Source organism: Pipistrellus kuhlii, unplaced genomic scaffold (assembly GCF_014108245.1).
Source record: "Pipistrellus kuhlii isolate mPipKuh1 unplaced genomic scaffold, mPipKuh1.p scaffold_m20_p_25, whole genome shotgun sequence".
Classification (NCBI taxonomy): Eukaryota; Metazoa; Chordata; class Mammalia; order Chiroptera; family Vespertilionidae; genus Pipistrellus; species Pipistrellus kuhlii.
Window position 1 is genome coordinate 8907471 of NW_023425524.1, and position 17299 is coordinate 8924769.

Below are 17299 nucleotides of genomic sequence, written 5' to 3' on the forward strand. Positions count from 1 at the left end.
TAAGAAACGGACCAGGGTCGTCTGCTTTGGGACCCAGTGCCCAGTGTGAATTCAGGGATGGAAGACACCGAACCCTGAGCCATAATATCACCCCTGCTGCTTGCGAGCCCAACACCAGTGATCTAAATAACACACCTGCCGCTCCTGCACACCCCGAAAGGCGCCTCACAGCCGCTTCCTGAGCTAACTGCCTGTGCACCTTCACCCTCCCAGCCTCACTTTACAGCACATGTGTCAAACATAAGGCCCTCGGGCCAAATCCGTCCCGCCAGGCCTTGCAATGTGGCCCGCACCGTGCTGTCATCACTGCACTCCGCTGCGTTTCCATCACAATGACAGTTTATGACTGTTCAGTAAACCATTCGGCCCGCGATTTAGGCTGGATTTTAGATTTTGGCCCCTTCTCTGATTGAGTTCGACACCCCTACTTTACAGAGATGACTGCCTCTGCCTCTTTGGCGGGGCACTCCAAATGACAAAAAGAATTCCCTGAAATCTTCAAAGAAAGAGCACGATTTTAACCTAATTATGAAGACAACAGAAGGAGAAACTTGAGCAAGCTGTGTCTAATCCTGCCCAATTAATCCAAGTTTTAAAAGAGAGAGGGTGATCAGCTTCTCTCTAAGACAGGGAGCATCCATTGCCAGTGCCACTAACAGTCTTCCTCACCAATTCCTCCCGGAAACTAAACCTCCTTACCGCTCCCCCCCTCCCCCCCCGCCCCGGCACCCCTCTCTTCCTACCTCCTTAGCTTCCCCAGGTTCTCCTCCAGCCTCCTGGCTGCTTGGTCACCTGTACTCCCTGCTGTAGCCCCTCCCTCTGTAACTGCAACCTCCCTCCAAGGCCACTCACTGCGCTGAGGCTCCTGACCAGGCTCCTGCACAGTGACAGGGAAAGCCGAAGCCTACGGTGATGCAGAAACAAGCTCAGGCCACGTGGCCAATCACAGCACTTGCAGAGCTGGTCCCCATCCAGACACCTGACGCCCAGCACCATGCTCTTCCCACTGCACCACACCACCTCCTCCCTGGGCATATTCACACTCTGACCCAGGAAATGAACTGAGGGATTAGTCATACATCTCATTATTTCCTCCACCCTACGGAGGGCTTTGAGTCACATTTAGAAAAACAGGATAAAACTGACCGCAGAAATCAGACTAGGATCCTGTATGTGGAGGATGCCTCCAAAGATCCACGTTCTTCATGGATAACCCATCATGTTGAGTTGAGATTCCAGAGGGACCCTCTCACAGTCGTTCACGCCACCGAGGAGAGGCTCCCAGGGTCACACTTAGGCCTCCTATGCAAGACACAGCTCCTGGTTCCTCACTGTGACTGGAGCACAGTCACTGTCCAGCTCCAGCTGAAAAGGCCCAATGCAACCGCCTATGTGCAGGGGGCGTGAGTGACACAGAGGATGCTGGGTACTTTTATAAACGCGCGTGGCTACGTCTGCCCGCAGCCTTACCTTTAGCAACTTCAATAATCTCAACCCTTTAACCCCATCCATTATAGTTTTGGTTTTTGTGTAAGGTCCTTCAAATGGTGCATGCTGCTTTTTTGAAAGCTGGAGTCCAGAAACAAGGACAAATAGATGAAGCCCTTAATGTAAGAGAAATCCCATCAACCAAAGCATTAGAACATCTGTACAAGCCCATGGGAATCAACAAAACCTCTGTACAAAAGAGTCAACATTCAACACAGTAATATTTTTCAGATACACTAACTGGTAGACTGGAGGAGTAGCCAGAACTGAAGGAGAAAACATGAAGTGAGTCTTAAAAAGAATTTCCAGAACAAACCCTGGCACAGTCCGTTAGACATTTAATTCGGCAGCTCTGACCACGTAGCTAAACAGGAGGAGTTTGGCCTGAGAGCTAAAAGCCAGGATGGCCAAGCTGAATCCCTCGAATACTGACAGAACAAACGTGAAAAGAAGAAAGGTGAGTGGGTTGTGAAAATACAAATAGGAATTCCATTTCCTACAATGAAAAGAAAGAAAATTAAATAAAAACCCTGACTGAGCTAGGGGAGTGTGTTTAGAGAAAAAAAAAAATAGTAGCTGGGTGTGTGCTCTAGGTACAGAGTCTTGAAAATAATAAGGCTATTAAATTGCAAGCACCAGGGTAGCGGAGCACTCGCTCAAAAGATTATGAAAATTGAGCTTCCAAAGCGAATCTGAAAAGGAAACAGGTAAAAAGGGGTCAGCTCCTCACAGGCAAGGAGGAGACTTCTATTATTGGGCCGGCTGTTTTAAATTAATATCCTGGAACATTAGCAGGTTAAAGAGCTCTATAAAAATGACAGAGAGAAAAGCAAATGGGGTAGAAACAATAGTGTTTACACCTTAGTAATAGAAAGGTATTACAAGTAGGATTTACAAGGTGCTAGCATGACATATGTCAGAGTTAGAAAGGCGAGCTTTAAACATGATGAGAAAGGCATTAGGCCCGAAGGGAAGCCAGAGGACCCGAGAACTCCATCTCTGCACACAGCAGATTTAAACCAGGTGAGCTGCCCAAGACCCAGGAACGATCATGTTTTATTACTCCCCAGCGGGCAGAATTCCCACTGCATCCAACCAGTAAGAAAACTAATAGTGAGAAGAATAGAAAACATGTGTCCTCTCTTTTTCTTCTTTAAACCGATTTTTAGAGAGAAAGGAAGGGAGAGGAAAAGCATCAATGTGAGAGGGAAAGTCAATCAGCTGCCTCCTGCATGCCCCTACCTTCCAGCCCACAGTCCCGCCATGTGCCCTGAATGAGAATCGAACCAGCAATCTTTTGGTTCACAGGACAATGCCCAGCCAACTGAGCCACACCGGCCAGGGCAGCACTTGTCCTTTCTGAGATAGTACAAATGCTGAAGGATAACCAGCACCTTCCAGGTTAGCACTAACACACACGCAGGCTTGGCTGCTGTCCTCGACACTGGCCTGGCCTCCTCCAGCGACAGCACTCCTATTATCCCTCAAATCCTAAATCCCTTAGAGGCAGGATTTCTACTTCTCAAAAGATGGGTTCTCGTTAGGGACCAAATGTTTGTGCCACCCACGAAACTCCTATGTTAAAACCTTACCTCCCAATGGGCATCATTTAGAGACGGTGCCTCAAAGGCAGTAATTCAGACGTGGTGAGGCCACACCCTGGTCCAACAGGATTAGGGTCCTTCTAAGAAGAGGCACCAGAGAGTGTGTTCTCTCTCTCGGGAGTACATCGGAGGACAGGCCTCTCGAGGACAGAGCAAACCAGCAGCCCCATAGGAGTGACAAAGAAAGTCCTCAACAAAAATCACATTGGCTGGAACCTTCATCTCAGACCTGTAGACCCCACAACTCTGAGAAAATAAATGTCTGCTGTTTCAGCCTGGCGTCTGTGGCCTTCTGTCAGAGCGGTCTGAGCTGCGAACACCTGCTCGATCAATGTCTGACTGCGGCGGGAATGAGCATTTTGTCTAATGCTCTGTGAGTTGGAGTGCTTTGAAATACATTATGAATATAATAATGGTTTAAAAACAACATTGACCATAACACCCACCATTTTCTATAAGCACAAATAGCATTACACGCTGAGATATCATTTTTACAGGACAAGCATTTTTTTCCCCATTAAAAAGCAGACTGTAGAATGTTCACCATTTCTTCATGCACTACTAAAAATTGTCAATAGCAATTCAAGCACTATGATTCCTTTTTGAGGAACAGAAACACAATAAATGAAATATGCTATCTTATATACACAAGTGTGCTGAAAATACTACAAAGAATTTCTGTGGCAATTTGTATATAAATAAGATACTTCAGTTGCATGATGATGTGCCAGTTCACCTAAATATTAACAAATGTTGGGCCGTTCCCGCTGGGCTCATAGCCACTGAATCGCAAAGTCAGAGAAGCACAGATGAGGGCTCATTAATGTCAACCTCACTTCTTTCCTTAAAAGAGGAAATTTCAGCTCCATAATATGAGTGCCTTCCTCAAGGCAACATAAACAGACCCTGAATTCCCAGCATGGTGCTGTTCTCCTGTGATGTCAGGAATAATTTTTTTACAAGTAAAATGAATCTCAAAATACTCTGTTGGACATGCTATTAAAATATACATTCAGCTGAAACTGGTTTGGCTCAGTGGATAAAGTGTCGGCCTGTGGACTGAAGGGTCCCGGGTTCAATTCCGGTCAAGGGCATATAACCTGGTGTGGGCACATCCCCAGTGGGGGGTGTGCAGGAGGCAGCTGATCGATGTTTCTCTCTCATCAATGTTTCTAACTCTCTATCCCTCTCCCTTCCTCTCTGTAAAAAAATCAATAAAATATATTTTAAATATACACACACACACACACACACACACACACTCACATAACAACAAGAGACACGCGAAGAACAGGAAAGGTAAAACTACTTTAAAGGGAGTGACTCTGAGTGGGTATGCTCTGGGATCATCCGCTGGCCGCCCTGTGACGGCCTCGGTCACGTGATGCTGCCCGGCCCTCCAGAGCAGCAGGTGGAGCTGGGGCTCAGCACACCCTCGGTTTATTGGCATTTGTATCGGGGCCGCACTCTGTGGTTTTAAGACAAATTGAAACTCTATCACATGCTGTTTTCAAAGACCGAATGGCCAGAATACAACTCCCAGGCCCAGCCATGGCAGGATGCAGCCCATCGTGTGTGCTTAGCAGAAGATGGATCTCCGAAAGCAGGGTAATTCTTTCCTTCTCTTTACAAGGCTTTTTGAAACAGAACTGACAAGGTAATGAGCAAGAGGAAGTGCGGAGCCAAGTTTAAAGTCAGGATCAGGTTCTCTGTGGAGCCTAATTTACTTACAAACCTACTTAAACACAATTCCCACCTGAGCAATGGTTTCAGAGGAAGGTAAGACAGACTGGCCCTTACGTACACAGCTTTGGTGACCAAAAGACTCGAATTCAAGCCCCGGCTCACACATGCCAACTCTGAGGTCTTGAACAAGTAACACAGCCTCTTTGAACAGGTTTCCTCAAAGTCCCACTTTTGGCAAATTGTTAAAAATCAGGACTGTCCCGCCAAAAGCGGGACGTCTGGTCATCGTACTCAAAGTAATACCTCATACGGCTGATTGGAGGATTCCGCAAAATAGTGCACACAAAGCAGGACAGAGCCTTGCACGATCTTAAAAGCTCATCATAAACTTGTAAAGAGGAGACAGAGGGGGGAGGAGTTGAAGCACAGAATGAGTTTCTGCGTGAAATGCCTTAAATTAATACTCAACAAGCCAAAACCGGTTTGGCTCAGTGGATAGAGCGTCAGCCTGTGGACTGAAAGGTCCCTGGTTTGATTCCGGTCAAGGGCATGTACCTTGGTTGTGGGCACATCCCCAGTGGGGGGTGTGCAAGAGGCAGCTGGTCGATGTATCTCTCTCGTCGACGTTTCTAACTCTCTATCCCTCTCAATTCCTCTCTGTGTAAAATCAATAATATGTGTGTGTGTGTGTGTGTGTGTATATATATATATATATATATATATATATACACACACACACACACATATATATATATTTTTTTTTAATTAATACTCAACAAGACTAAGGGAGACATACCAAAGTTTTCTCCCACCGACCAAACAAGAATAATAAACAATAATAGAAGACAGTCATGGTCATAACTTCCAAGGTGTTCTTCAGCTATAATGTGTCTCTGACAACTTGTTGGAAGGATTATGGTGTTTCAAGGGTCCAAGGTCAAAGTAGGGCAGGAGGGGGAAGGCAAGAGAAAGCCGGGGTAGGAGCTGGAAGAACGACCTCAGGGAAGTGCAGTGAGGGCTTCCTCATGAGGCAGCACCGATCACCATGCGATACTCCCCAGGGTAGCTCTCAGTAGGGGCGACCCTGTCTGAGGTATCAACCCCCAGCACCCACACACTGAGTGCCTGCCGAGGCAGAGAAAATGGGGGGAAGGGGGAGAGCACTCCTCTAGTTCCTTCTGGATACCACTGCTTTGCACACAAGAGCTTACGTGGCTTGTTACCAACCAGAAAGACAACCCACCAGCTCTCCATCTGCCATGGTCTGCTGCTGTGGTTTCAGACTCCTTGTCCTGGATCACTCAGGATCCATCCTCATTGGCTGGACCCGCAAATGACAGTTCTGCCTAAAACCATCACCACAAGTGAGAGTGAAAGCATGCCAGAACCCCAGGCTGGTGGGTAAAAAAAATCAACTTCTTCCCTCATGATTAACCTGGGGTGGTTTCAACTGATTATATAAGCCTTTTGGTTTCTACAGAGGGAGGATGCATTTTTAGAACATCTTGAGGCACAAAAATCAGTTATATATTTAAAAGAGAATAAAATTTAAACAATACTTATTAAATGTAAATAATGATGGAAGGTGTATCTAAATATAAAAAATGGCTCTGAAAAGAATGAGACAATATTGATCATTGAAACCAAGAGAACTGGGGAACTGAAATATTGCCCTGAGCAAGAGGGGGCCTGCAAGGTCTGCAGGGGTCCTGTCTCTGCACCACTAACTCAGGAACGTCTTCAAGCCTCTGCTTCCCCCTCTAATCTGCCCAAGACTCCACTGCGGTTCTGTGAGGGTCAATTCTAGTAGCCATTCTTACCAGTGAGCTCTGGCGCTCCTGCCAGCAGCAGCAGCAGCCTAGAAACTTCCAAATGCACAGTCTAAAGCCCCACCCAGACCTACGAAATCAGAAACTCCAACAATCTGTAACTCTGCTGCACCCTGAGGTTTGTGAACCACTGCAAACACATATGTAAAAATAATTTCTAAAATCTTAAAATGCTAAATAGAAAATTGTTATTATGGCCGAAACCGGTTTGGCTCAGTGGATAGAGCATATGTGTTTCGTGCCCAGATTCAACAGTCCATCTGTTTCTTTAGTAAATGTTACTATAAAAAATAAAATACCTGTCATTACAGCACCTATCAATGTTAAAATCTACTATTATTTAGTCATAACTTCAAAAGGGCTGGGGGGAAAGAAATCAAATTAATAACCATTACATATTCTTTAAAAGTAAAAGACGACATTGATTTAAACCCAGTTATTAGTAAATTAAAAGATAAATTTGAAATTAGCGCCCGTGACTGTGTGCTGACCTCTCCTGCATGTCTGGCAAGGGTCTGGATTAAAAAAAAGGCATAAAACTGTCGCCCCTGTGACATAACTGCAGTTCCCTGGAAGTTCAGGGCAGGGAAGGGTAGAGCTGACGTTACTGAGACTTTGCTTCAGCCCAGGAGATAGAAAGGACAGCTGTGACTATGAAGTAAGCAACCACTAATAACTTCATATTTTTAAAAATATTTTAATAGGAACGTAAAATATATTTAAATGAGTGCAGTATCGTTATCACACAAAACAAAGAGGAGGGGGCCTCTCCTTGAAATAGAGTTCCATTTAGATTTAGATTTTCTTTCCGATCCAATTGCAGCACGCAGTAGCCACAGGGCCCTGTGGCAATAGCTACATTTTCATAAACGCTTAAGCGCATCTGGACTTGATTCCAGTGCCTGCCAGGCTCCTCATGCTGTCAGTCACCTCCTGCCTCTGAAACTCAAATGGCCCAAAAGGTCCAGATCATGTGACATGGAGCTCAAGAGAAGACACAGAGAGGAAAACAAAAGCTCAGACAACGCTCTAATAGCTCGCCTTCCTCTGAGCGGTGCCCCCTGGGGTTCAAACTCCCCAGCACGGGCCCAGGACACCTCTCGCGAGGCTGTCACTCCGCAGGTCACTGGCACATCCCACATGCCCGGTGGGTACCACGGGGGAGGGGCTCAAAGCCTGGCTGCCTGTGCCACCAGAGGCCTCGGAGCCTGGTTGACGTCAGCTGCCGCGGTGGTTGGCTGCCTGTGATAATCCGCTATCTTTTACCCGGGAAGAATGAGGAAGGCTTTCCCGGGATAATTTACTATCCTCCAGAGGACAACACTCTCTGAAAACTAGAGAAAATAAAGATGATTGTCACTCCTGTGTTTTAAAAAGCTTCCCTGAAAGATCACTGATATTCAAGACCTTTACTTCCTGTTATTTATAAGCCAAGAGAGCACAGGACCAGCAGCTCCGTTTGTCTGGAGGGGTGACATCCGTCCTGGATGCAGCGACATGGCCTCCTGGCTGTCTCGGCCACCGGCTCGGACCCAGACACTGAAGTGTGTCTAGTTTTCATTGTGTAACAAACACAGTAAATGCTCGGACCTCTCGCGTGCTGGCCTGTCTGCATCTGAAACCCCATCCAGATTCCCTGCTGGGCAGGCCCCTGAGGAAGAGCCCAGGCTCTCCCAGCACAGCCAGGAATCACGGCTTTGTTCCAGTCACTGGAAGCGACCTTGGAAAATCACAGAGGGGATGGCAGAGACAAACATTCTAAGGCAAGGGGGCACGTTCTTACAAAGCATGTGTTCTTTCTAAACTTATTTTTGGCAATTCTTAACCATAGCTACAACAGAACATTCTCCTTGGAAGAGAAAAAAAAAACAATTAAAAACCATTTGTATCATACTTTGGTTCCCGACACTGAACAGCAGTGCTCCTCGGTAAGACGCTCGAGCAGCTTAAAAAGTTGATTAAAACTCGTAGAGAGAGCCGAGCAGCAAAGACTCCCCAGGAGCAACAAGCTGAATATGGCTTCCTTCCTCCAACGAAGGAACAAGCTGCTGGCACCAAGGCCCTGGGATGAGACCAGAAAATACACAGGATGCGCCTGGAGCATCCTGCAGAGGTGGAGGCAGGAAGTGCTGAGAACTAACAAAACCCCACAGAGAAGGGAAGACAAAGGGCCCAGGGAGCCAGCTGAACAAGCTCCCAGGGGTCGAAGCTAGAAGCTTCCAGCAACAACACAAACAGAGCAGCATCAGGTTAGCACCCCATGTGCAAAACACACAGCCCAGAGTCCATATGGATATAAATAGATGACCTAGTCCAGTGGTCGGCAAACTCATTATTCAACAGAGCCAACAGTACAACGATGGAAATTTCTTTGGAGAGCCAAATTTTTTAAACTTAAACTTCTTCTAACGCCACTTCTTCAACATAGACTCGCCCAGGCTGTGGTATTTTGTGGAAGAGCCACACTCAAGGGGTCAAAGAGCCGCATGTGGCTCATGAGCCGCAGTTTCCTGACCACGGACCTAGTCAATCCTAACTAGTTAGTGAGTGGATCTCAGGGAGAAGAGACAAATCTATGTATAAAAATCACAAATAATTGATGTAAATGCCATTTCTTCAGGAGGGGGTCGGAGCTCCTGGCTGCTTCAGTGTGGGAGGCACAGTATGGAAGAGGGGAAGAGGAGGGTATGGGGGGGGGGGGGGAGAATGAGTATGCGGTGGAGAAACTTCACAGACGCTGCTCAGCCAGGTGATCAGGGCCACACCAACCATGCTGTGTTGACAATCATGCCCGTCACGTGATATGAGGAAAATGGCATGTGACCTCTGTGGCCTTCCTCTTCAAAACCCCACATCCCGCCCTGGTCAGGAGAGAACTTCAGACGAACCTTAGTTTATTTCTTCCTACGGGACATTGTATGAAACACCGGACCCTCCACCTAAAAACTGCAAATACCCTCCAAAACCAGGTCTGAGGGACTGTCAAAGGAGTCTGAGGGGAGCATGGTCCCTGGGTGGGATCCTGGCACAGAAAAGGATTGGGTACAAAGGAAGGAATCTGAATAAAGTGTGGGTTTAGTTAAAAACTGTGCCTCGGCACTGGTTCAATGGCTGCATGCTAATGTAAGGTGTTAATTCCAGGGAAAACTGTGTGAGGGACAAGTAGGGAACTCTGAACTGTCTTCACAGTCTTACAGTCAATCTAAGCTGTTCTAAAAGTAAATGTTTCTTTTTAAAATTTATAAAACCTTCCCAATACTAAATCCAGTTTTGGTTTGCTGTAAAATATTAATTTGCTTGTTTGACGTTGCGATTGTGGTGAGGAGTGTGGACTGGGATCAAACTGCCTGGACTTGAGTCCAGTTCAGCTGTTCACGTACCTGGGTTCTCAGTGGCTCTGTGCTTGGCCTGTGCACAGAGCACAAGGCTACCAGGGCCCAACGTGATGCCAGGTACTGTCAGCACCATCTCCGCTCTTCCCACAAGGAGAAAGGAGACAAATAAGCCCGATCAGCAATGCCACTACCACAGGCCCGTGGGCTCTCCGGCAGGGACCAGGCCCGCGTGCTGCTCTGAGAGGCACTGGCTGAGCCTTGGGCGGCGTGACCCCCGTTCCCAGCGAAGGAGGCTCTCAGGCCCAAGAACAGATGTGGCCGCGACGTGATTAATGCCTCTGTGGAGAGCAGGGCTGGTTTTCAGAGCCGTCAGCGGTTTCCCGGGACGGGAGCCTGTGCATTGCTAATATTCAGATGAGGCTACTCAAATCTATTTTCTTTCCATGAGCAGAGAGTATAAGAAAAAGGTGCAAAATGAATTGGATGAAAATATCTGAAGATGCTTTTAATAACAACATAGCCGGGGTTACAGAATTATTTGTTGTGTGTTTTTAAAGCTTACACGTAAAGCTTATAAGATTTACAACTTCTTCCCTACCAATAAATGCTTCTCCGATGAATATTCATGCACAATTGCCGTGGCTTTTCCCATCTAAGGTAGTCATTAGAGGCTTGTCATCTTGGTCCAACAATGCCTCTGGCACTTCTAAATTATTAAATCTTAGTCTACAGCTTTGAATGCTATAATAGCAACATAAAACAGAGAAATAAATTGCCAGTATGGATAATCAAAAGTCACAATTTTCAGCCAAAGCTCAAAACTTTCTAGTGTCACCTACTTTTTAATATAAAACTATTAAGACTTTTTCCTTGACCACATTGAATAAATAAAAAGATGTCATTAAGTGAAATAAATGAAAAGACTGAGTAGCAGCTATTCTTTACATATACTGTAAACAGCTAACGGGCAGAAGAGGTTTTCAAGTTGCACTGACTGTCCCAGTGCCTAACACCAAGTTTAATTTGGGATTACGCCAGGCTGTGCTGCCCGGGAGCTACCCTGCCGGGACCGCAATCCCTCTGTGAAGCTACTGACTGCAGAGCCTGGGGTAGAAAACCTGTGCTCTCTCTTCTCTGAATGCACTGAACACAAGATGTGCAAAGGAAAAGGTTATCAGGAAGAAAATGACTGTATCTGCTTGTGAAATTACTCCAATCAAATGTGCGAGCCAGGGGACTTCGGGTGTAAGAAACACAAACAACCCTGCTCATTTCCGGTGGGTGGGTGGGTGGTGGTGGTGGTGGTGGTGGTGGTGGGTGTTGGTGGTGGTGGTAGTGGTGATGGTGGTGGTTGGTGGTGGTGCTAGTGGGTGGTTGTTGGAAGCCAGTTCCAGCATGTCATAATTGCAAGAGTTTTATCAAAAGGTTGATGGAACTTGGGGACTCAACAAGGGCTGAGTCGCATATGTAATCACGTGTTGGAATGGCTGAGGGCATTTCCCCCAAACCTGAATAGGATGATTGTTTGTGGCCAGACAGCTCAGGGCATCTTAATTTACATGTTATTGCCTCCTGTTGGCCAAACACCTGAACAGCTGAAGGCAATTCCCCAATCTGACAATGCTTCTAAAAAACCCTACCCTTTGAAGTGTATTATCTCCACCTTGCCTTAGGACAAATTGTGTTAATAAAAAGCAAGGGGTCCTGAGACAAGGAGAACTTAGGTCTTTTAGCTAAAGCTCCTCTGACCCCCAATGCCTTTCAAAATTATGTTTTGTGTCTGGATTCTTATTTAATCTACGCACAGCCTTTCTCCAGTTTGCTGAAACCTTCTTAATGCTGGAACAAGAACCCGGGCAGGTAGTGGTGGTGGTGATGGTGGTGGTGGTGGTTGTAGGGGTGGTGATGGTGATGGCCGTGGTGGTTGTGGTCATTGATGATGGTGGTTGCTGTTATTGTAGTTATTATTGTTGTAAGTGTGTACTACAAGAGACCACTGCAGTTGTAAGGCTCTAAATAGCACTGCCCAACTACTGGGCAGTGCTTCTCTCAGGACAGGATTCCACACACCTGCAGCATCATGTCACTCAGTTCAAGAGTCAGAAGAGCACATCTGATGGGTTGTATGTTCTCCAGGGGATCTTGATTGACAAGTACACCAAGCCTTTATCCAAAGGTGGAATACAAGTTACCAAAGCAAACGTGGAAGGTTGGGTACTGGGCGGGCATTAGCACAGATGCCCACTACGATGTGCAAGAACAGAGGATGGGAACAGCCGAGTCATCACCAGGAAGTGGTGGGCACTGTGCCTTCCCATACATTTGACTCACTTCTCCAAACAACTTGTGAGGTGGCATTATCAGCCCCGTTTTACCAGAGTTCAAACTGAAGTTCACAGAGTTTAAATTTCTTTGCTGAAGTCATATAGAATCAAGCCTCGGTTTTTCTGTTCTTTTATACCTCCCAAAGGAAATAGCAGTGAAACAGAGTGTCAAGATGTGAAACAAATTCACTTATTGTTTCAGAAACGCAAGTCTTTCTTGAAAACAACAATCTTGATGATAAAGACTTCTTGGCCTCATATTACTCACATTTTTTCACATAACATACACAGAATCCTATTCATTCAATAAAAACATGTTATTTGCTTATTTACCAGCCTGCAGTGCCCATGGCTAACGACAGAATATGGCAATACCGAGGTGACAAATACAATTCTTAGAAACGAGTTAATGAATTTGCTCATCTCAACAATTTCAGCTGCTCCTCCAACTACGTGTGACAGGCATTATATGTGGCACTGGTGACAGGGGACACCAGGTAAGAATAAAACATGTCAGCAGAAGCCACTAACCCCTAATGGCAAACCGCACTGTTTAAACCAGTGCAAGCCCAGCGTTTTCCACCACAGAGAACATGTGGGTTCATGCCCAGATCAGCCTCGGCACACTCATGCAGTTCCGCCTGTGATTTGGGTCCCTGTGCTGCACCCTGAGCAGATGATATTCAATGAGGCCATCGGGAACGTGGTGGTGCCAGCTGCTCTGGCCCGCTGACCTGCAGGAAGAGATAGCAGACTGATGACAGCGCTCCGCTGAAGCCCAGACATGGAGACTGCTCATGAGGACATCAGCGGCTCTCGCCGCCGCACTGAAGGCGGAGAAAAATCAGGCTCAGCCCCGCTATCTGGCTCCCATCACTCACCTTCAGGCCCTGGGGTTCATTAACAATTATTCGTAAGTGATTTCTACTACAATGGTGGAGAAAAGAAGACATTTCGGGGGACTAGCAATCTGAATCTGTGCCAGGAACCTAACGCACATTCTTGTTAGCCTATAGTCACTGCCCCTTCCTTAATTATCTGGTCCTGCAGGGCCGGTTTACCGAAGTACTGCTCCCATTTACAGAGGTCACAAACCATGAGCAATGCCCAGGCGGGGTTATCAGTGTGGGTGCCAGGCCAGGCCTTTAGGTGTGGTCTCACAGCCCCCATCCCAACATGCAGGGCTTTCTGCAAAGCCCGCGAGAGGTGCGGAAATCCCATCCATATTGGGGGACAAAAAAGCCACAGGGTATAAAGTAGGGGTGTCGAACTCAATCAGAGAAGGGGCCAAAATCTAAAATCTAGCCTAAATCGCGGGCCAAATGGTTTACTGAACAGTCATAAACTGTCATTGTGATGGAAACGCAGCGGAGTGCAGTGATGACAGCGCGGTGCGGGCCACATTGCAAGGCCTGGCGGGACGGATTTGGCCCGAGGGCCTTGTGTTTGACACATGTGGTATAAAGGGAGAGCTTCCTCCATATTGGTGGGCTCAGGATGTGGAGAGAAACAGGCTCCCCTGAGTTCTGCACTGGTACATGTGAAACATCTGAAAGTAAATGGCTCTCCAAGTCCTCCTGTGATCTTCCGTGGCCTGGTAAATTCTGTAACGCATACGTAGTAAAAGTTCTGGAAAGTGTACTTCAAAATAGTAATGCCTGTTATTCTAGACAGTGAGTTTATGGATGAATTTTATTTTCTATTTCTTACCAGTATTTTCCACAATGTTATTTTATGATTTAAAGTATTTTGAGCTAAAAAAAACTAATGACTTACACACGTCTTTGTATATCCTATCTGAATTCCTGAAACACTGCCGTATAAATCTGTTTGTTTGTTTGTTTTCTTACAAATAAGGAACTCTATACTTTGGCATTTAAGCAATTTCTCTTCTTTCATACGCGACCCCCGCCTCCCATTGGCCTGTGATTCCTTCTGATGTCTCAGCTCCTCCAGCCAGTCCTTAGGCACCTGCTATGGCCAACCCCAGGCTGGGCCGAGACCATGCCTGTCTCCACCAAACTGACTCCTTCCCTCCTCCTCAAAGACCTTTCCAGAGACGCCCCTTTCCTTTGACCGTGACCTCTCTCCAACCAGACTACCAGGATGGGAAGCCCTGAATTCGCACTGTCTCAGCAGCAGGTGCTCCTTGAAAACAGCAGGTGATGCAGTAACTCCTGCCCTCACGCACCTAACAGAACACAGGCCCCTGCCTTCCACCCAATACATGTGTGAGACTTGCTTCCACACAAGCCTAAGTCGCCACGGCCAGTGACATGTATGTTGCTAGCGAGACAACAAACCCCACCCACTGCTCCTCAGCCTCTTCACAAAGGAAATGGGGACCGACAGCTCCGTTTCCCTTCGCGTTTCCAGAGCCGATCTCTGAGCCCGGGCTACTCCCCTCTTCCTGACCATTCAGTTACGTGAATTCCATAAACATTCAACCAGCTCTGAGCCAAATGTGGACAAGTGCTGTGGACTTTTCTAGACAACCATCAGAGGCCCCTGCTCTCAGAGCCCACAGCCTGCTATTCCGTTCTCCTCCCTCCATCCCCCAGGGACGGCCATAACAAGTACCACGGACGGAACGTGTTAAACAACGTTTATGATCTCTCGGCTCAGGAAGCAGGAGTGCTGAGGCCACAGTGTTTATGGGCTGGTGTCCAGAAGCCTCTGCCTGGCTGGCAGGTGCCAGCTTCTCGCCGGGCCTCACACGCCATTCTTCTGCGCATGCCCTGCCCTGCCATCGCCCCTCTCTCCTAAGGACCCAGACACACTGGATCAGGACTTGGCTCTAAGGTCTCATTTTCACTCATCACCTCTCTACAGGCCTCACCTCCAAGTTCACGCCCTCACCTCCGAGTTCACGCCCTCACCTCCGAGTTCACACTCTCACCTCTGAGTTCACACTCTCACCTCCAAGTTCACAGTGTGAGGGAACTGGGGATGGAGACTCCCAATATAAGTTCTGGAAGAACCCAATCTGACCCTCCCTCTCCTCCCCCCGCCCTACCCCGCAGGCTCTCACTAGGCCCTGGCTCTCCCTCCTCAAACCCTGTTCATATCCAAACCCCAACAAGCTGCCCCAGCCCACACCTTCCCCTGTTCCATCTGGCTGCTTCCCTTCACCGCCAAGATGTGGAAAAGCTCTGAACTTGGAGTCTCCGACCCAAATCAGAGGGGCTGACCGTCACGGGCAGGTGGAAACCGGAGGCCACCAGTCCCCTCCCACGGTGACACCCTCGGCCCAGGGCTGGCTAACCTCAGTCAGGTGTGACAACTGCTCTGCCTTTGCAGAACATACTAATGTGAAATGTCCCATGTTTTATATTACAGTGACGAAAACAAAACATTCTAGGGAGGGGCAAATAAAATGGACCCACAATCCCCATGTTCCCTACTTTTTTTTTTTTTTCTAATTCTTTTCCTGCAATCTCTCACTTCCCCCTTTCCTACCTGCCATTCATTCCTCACACTCTGAAGCCAGGCTTCTCTGCACCAGTGCCTTCCCTCTCGCCCTGGAAACACGGCTACTAAAGTCCCCAGGGCTCCCTGTCAGCCTCCCCTCTCGAATAGGGGCTCCTTGAAGACAGATAGCGTGCATTTTATCTCTGTGTTTCAAATGCTTAACTGTGTGTCCCACGCGGAGACTGGGCTCAATAAGTGACTGTTGAATAAACTATTGGTTCTTCTCTTTAGAATGACCCAGATGTGCTGAAGGAGCCGTAAGTCAAAGCAGCCTCCTGTGAAAGACTTTGTAAAGGCTCACCGCTTACTTATCTGGCTGCTTCTCAATTAGCAAGATGCCTGACTATCACGTCACGTGTGCGTTCCTACGTGGAACAAGAGCTTAAATCCTCACTATTCTTCCAAATCGCAAAAGTTAGCTTCTCGAAAGGAAAATTCTGATATAATTCTCTCTGATTTATTCAAAAAGTCACTTATCCACATGCTTAACACTTTGAAACACAGTCAAGCATCAGGAGTTAAAAATTCTATGAGCATCAAAATAGATGGGTAATGTTCATTCATTTCACTCATAAGGGAACCCTGCAGGCCTTCATTCCGAATTAACCGGCTTTCACTTTAAGATAATTTTACTTTGAGGGGAAGTATATCTGGCCGGAACTACCTCCCCTTGAATTAGCCTGGAGCCAGCGGTCCTCCTCATGGCACATAAGCTAATTACTAAAACTCTTCGGCACACCCAAAATATATTTTGTGTTGATCTGACCAAAAAGAATAGGTATAAGCCTGATTAATTCACACCACATGATGATTACTGTGTGTGTTAGCAGTTGTTTTTTGGTTTTGTTTTTTTACAATCTAAGGGAAAAGAGATCAGTGCTCTGGACTAAATAGTCAGCCACTGCATGTTTTAAAAATTCTTGGGGGCAGCCCAGTTGAAAATCACTGCCCTAGGACAGTGGTAGGCAAACTGCGGCTCGAAAGCCACACGCGGCTCTTTGGCCCCTTGAGTGTGGCTCTTCCACAAAATGCCATGGCCTGGGTGAGTCTGTTTTGAAAAAGTGGCATTAGAAGAAGTTTAAATCTGAAGGCAGAAGCTAGTTTAAAAAATGTGGCTCTCCAAAGAAATTTCAATCGTTGTACTGTTGATATTTGGCTCTACTGGCTAATGCGTTTGCCGACCACTGATCTAAGTACTCCAGTAGGGTAGGGTCTGTGAAAATTACAACAGAGAGCACCTTGTGCTTACAAGGAGGTGGTGACATCAGCGGACATCCAGCCCCCCAATGTCCAGCCTCAGCACGTTTCCCCCGGGAAAGTGGGAGGGGCACTGTCCCCCCACAAAGCTCTACCCCTGCTCACTCCTGCACAACAGGATCAGGTAAAATGGACTCACACCCCCTCCCCCCACTCTCGTGTCCACGGCTGTGTTAAGCTGAGTTACTTCACTTTTTAGTCTCAGGTTCCTCAACTGAGGAAAATGGGGAACATGTGAATTAAAACCTACAACACTTAAAAAACATTCCATTTAAGCAGCGTGGTGAGCTTCTAATACCCCAACC

At 47.1% G+C, this 17299-nt stretch overlaps 1 protein-coding gene across 1 annotated transcript in view; it reads right to left on the reverse strand.

The window, feature by feature from the left end:
- Positions 1-17299, reverse strand: part of SMYD3 (SET and MYND domain containing 3) — a 439975-nt gene that overhangs the window by 207565 nt on the left and 215111 nt on the right. The gene's annotated exons all lie outside the window — the stretch shown is intronic.